Raw genomic sequence first — 4,754 nt, forward strand, 5'->3', positions numbered from 1 at the left:
TAAGCCAGAAGGAAGGGGATGTTGTGCCTGACGTAACAGAGGTGTCTGTAGTTCCTAGGGAGGCACTAGCTACGTGGTAGACTTCCCACAGTGAAGAGTGGGGTTCAAAACATGGAACAGACTCTCAAAGCCAAAGTAACCATAACACCACCAAAATTCTTAATATGCAAATAGGCTTTTTATTTGAGAACCCTGAAGAGTTTGAGATCTGTACTCTGCATACAGACCTCTGAATACACAGTTAGAACAAAACATTCCTGAATTACTCACGTGAAACAAGTTCAAAGATCAGAGAAGGAGCTACAGAACCTAGCCACAGGTTCATACCTATGGTTGATGATTCCATGCCATTTGACCTAGTGCGTGTAAGGACACACTTGAAGGGTCTGTGATCCATGACTGTCGGATCTGGAACTCGCCTGTGGTAATAGCAGGCTGCGCTCTCATGACTCTTCCGGTGCTAGGGCATCAGCTTGGCAGTTGTTAGTTTGAATTTTGGAAGAGATAGGCAGTACATAGGCCATGAAGCTAATTGCTGCGCTTTTTAATAAAGTGTCATACTAAATCCATCTAAGACTGACCATGAATTTTATCAAATAATCTCATTAGAGTGGGAGCAGATTAGTAGAGCAGGATTCTTATTTATACAGTGCTCATCATAACAGAGCCTAAATGCAGCTGAATAACTTGAGTAATTTCAGCTGTGTGAGGAATTTTCCTCTGGGTTGAGTCTGGCATTAAGTTTGTGAAGCGCAGCAGGGAAGTGGGTAGCTCTGGAAAGCTGGTGGAAACACAACTGCATACTGGGTTCATACTGCGCAGGGTAAGAATAGACGAGCCGTTAGCTATCGCATCAGTCTGCTGAAGACCAAGGTTAGAGCTACTTGCATAGAACTTGGGAGACTTATCAAGACTTTCAGGATCCTTTTTCAAGGTAAGTTTGGGGGGGTGGTGGTTATTTTGTTTGTTTAAACCTCAGTGGCTATTAAACTTTTTTCTGACCTTTAAAAGTGGCATTTCTAGAGAGGCTACTTCCTAAGTTTACACCTTGCTTTCCTGTCAGCGTACCCCTTCCCTCATGCTCGGTCCCACTGCTGTGATGCTTTGCAGCCACATGCTGCAAGAATGACAAAACTTGCTGGCATCAGTTCCTCCGTCTGGTTCACTGAGCGCGTTGCCACGCACGGGCCTGGAAGGGGAAACGCTGAAATAACATACACGGCACCTTCCCTAGTCGTCAAAGCTCAGCCTTGGTGTGGCGCTGCAGATGCCCTACAGCGATCTTGGGTTGCTAAGTTAGAAGCTATAGTTAGAGTTGAAGAGGGCCTCAATCAGGGATGTCGTAAGGTAGGTTGTTTACCAAAATCCACACCAGCTCACTTGAGTTGGGAAATAAATTGCATGAGAACTGCATGAAGGTAGGAAAACCAGAACCTCATCCCTTGCTGTATGTTTTAAGGAACATCCTGGTAGAAAGGGGAAAGAATTGTCTCGATAAACTGCCAGTACATACAATCCAACGGAGGATTTTGGTTTTCCCAGCCTGGTTTGGGCCATGGTTAAGGTTGGGAGTGTCAGAAAAGTTGTCTTTGCTCTCTGCCCCGTCATGATCTCTTTCAGATTGCTGCACAAACCTGAAGATGTAACAGCCATTTCAAAATGCAGTGGTCGGAGTGATAGGTTTCCAAGGGGTGGGTGCTGTGTTCTGTTTGTGTTGGTTCATATCTGGTCCATGCAACATCATAGTTTACAAGTGGCCTTTTCTGTCTGCCAGTGCTTTAAATTCTTCCTGAAAAAGAAGTTTTGCTGAAAGTTGCTGTGCCCTTGAGTTTCTTCAAATGTGTCCCGTCTTTTCCACCTGGAAGTGTAAGGCAGAATTCGGTGAAACAATGCACTTGCTCTGAACTGTAGGATATCCCAGAAATTGTAGAAATCCTGGGTGCCCCATGGTCACCCACTTGATATGCCCAGGGAGCCTGGGCTTAGGCATATTGACTGCAGGACCTGCATACCGGCTCTGGTAGATGTTGCTGAGAAACACGGCAACGCGGGGCTGGGGTTTTGTTAGGGACAGTAGCAGGAGTACCCCTTCTCTTACCCAAGCGTACGACTGGGAGATCACCACTGGTGGTATGATCCAGAAACATGGAACTTGAGAAGGTTACCATTTTATTTTCATTTTTCTGGTTATACTTGTCCTTCCAGTAAAACACAACTCTCTGTTTTCTGGATGTCCACTGGGGCTGCATTTCGTACTGCAGGCTTGAAAGTCACCTGGGAAATAGAGTTGCGATGTCACCCCTGAACGTCTTCAATATAGGCATTTAACTGCTTATTTTCTTAATTATCAACACGACATTTACCAGCGGAATCGTTGAGCATTTCTGATCTCTTAGGATAGTTTTCATCTCTGGCAAACGTTCTCCAGATGCTTTCTAAGATTAACGCCTTTGAGTTTTTTATTTTTAACTGTATGGGAATGTTACAAGATGTCGTGTGTAACTTGGGCAGCAGGTGGAGCCAAACTGGGCTAAATGCAAAACCGAAATTCGTTTTACTACTGCTCAGGGTAAAACCAAAGCGTGCTTTGCTTTTTTTTTTTTTTTTTTTTTTTAATAATAAGGTTTTTGGAATTCCAGAGGCTATTACAGTGGACTTGAGGATGTTGAACAAATAGAGAAACAAATTATAAATATCTTTATGTGGACAAGAATGTAAGTAAATGGGAATAAATCACACTTTTTGCTTAAAAAAAAATAAAAGCCTTTAAGACTTTAATAACTTGCTAAAATGTTATTTAATGTATTTTAGCAAGTTCTTATTGGGTAGAACTGTGCCATTCCAGGGGGGATAAAAAAAAAAAAGGCATAAATTTATGTAAAAATAAACCCTGTGGGTAAAATGTAGGGGAAAAAAAAATCAGAAGAATTGTCACAAAAGGATATGAATTTGGTTCCTCTGAGAAATGGCCAACAATTCTTTGTGGTGAATGCAGTCATGGTCCCCTCCTTGTAGCTGAACCTGTGGGCATGGGAGGTGATTCCCAGGGCAGGGATAAACAGAGGGGACAAACTGTTTCTGTTACAATTCTTCCTCAAACTGGAGGTATGGAGCAGTTACCCTGCCTGCTGAGGCTGGCAACTGCTGGGCATCTCTCCGCTGCTCCCCTCCCTATTTATCCACAGACACCCAGGAGCAGTTGTGAACAGCTGCTCCGCTGCTGGAGCGCCAGGTTCCAACAGACAATGCTCTGCACCTGGGGAGGATGGCAGTTTTGAATCCACCCGTAGTGGAGCCCTGCTGATTTTACAAGCGGTGAGTCTCCAGATATTGTTTCAAAATATTTTCCTAGGGAAAGGTAACCTTAGCCCCTGGAAGGTCTTTATTTCCAGCATCTGCTTTCATTCCTCATTAGACACAAGGGATGGTTTTACTATCTCCCTAGTAGTCAATAAAAGCATTCCCAGTAACGAAACTTAAATCTGCTCACATGTGCACTTCGGTGCACTTCACCAGTGATACTGTCTTGTCTTTCAGAGGGCGATAAAAGAGTGGATTTGGTTTTATAGAAAAGGAAGTGCAGAACATTTCCTTTTAGCGTGATCATAAGCGTATTTGGGGATTATTTTAATTGGAGGCGTTTTTCACCTTGGTCCTGGCGTGATGTCTTTCTTCTCCCTCTCACAGCTGAAGTGCACAGAGAAGCCAGTTGGGCTGAGATATTTATTTCTAATTATTCTGCCTTGCTCTTCCTTTAGTGTGGTTTTTACTCTTTCCTTCTTTCCTTTGTTACCTTTGGCTGTAACCACAAGGAGGCATTTCTTGGTTTTGTTAACTTTGACTACCTCAAGTTCCACTTTTTAATTTTTGTTTTCTGCCTATGTATTTTGTCTCAGATGAATGTTTCTTCTATAATGCAGCAACAGTGATGGGCAAAATCATTGTTCGTTAGTCCTTGGATTCCTCGGTTGCTGCAGTTCCAGCAAAGTGTTAACTGTTCAAAAATGATACATTTAGCCTAAGAATTTTTGTAGCAATGCTGAGCCCAGCATCACTTTTCAGTGCTACTGAATCAGCAGTTGCTTCATGTTGCACGTCATGTCAGGAATTACACTATTCTTCTGAAATACCTCCAAACTTCTATTTGCTAAGGCAAAGAAGAACCTGTAATTTCTTACTGTAGCCATGGCTTGGATTTGGGCTAGCTTTATTCCTCTGTATGGGAATGTAAAGATGAGAAATGAAATGTACATCCTCAGGTTCTGATGCCTGACAGTTCCCACCATTCTAGAAAAGAGATTTACATCAGGTAGGATCAGCATTTAGAGTTCACTTCGGCAGCTGTGCCCCAAAGGATGTATCATTAAGATGCCTGTTGAGTTACAGCCCCTCAACGATACAGCATCCGCCTATACTGTGCTTTAAACAGGAGGCATTCCAGACAGCCCAGCTGACTCAGACGTACAGCATCTAATCACTGTTGATATCGCTAAAGGTTACGGGCAGGTGCTGCTGGAGCTTTGAGCACAGTGAAAATCTGCCTCTGGCTCTCCAGAAGAGCTCAAGTTTTTCTACTTTGAACTCTAAGGATAAAAATGCATCCATGACCTTCAGTGTTCAGATCACCCAGACAGCATCTGGCCAGCTGGATGCAGGCCCTCATAGCGCAGGGGAAATACCGGGGGGAAGTCTGAGCTTGTGAATGAATTTCTTGTCAGTTTTAGAATTCAGACTTGTAATTATTAAGTAGCTGG

Source organism: Eurypyga helias, unplaced genomic scaffold, assembly GCF_000690775.1.
Source record: "Eurypyga helias isolate BGI_N326 unplaced genomic scaffold, ASM69077v1 scaffold20765, whole genome shotgun sequence".
Taxonomy (NCBI): domain Eukaryota; kingdom Metazoa; phylum Chordata; class Aves; order Eurypygiformes; family Eurypygidae; genus Eurypyga; species Eurypyga helias.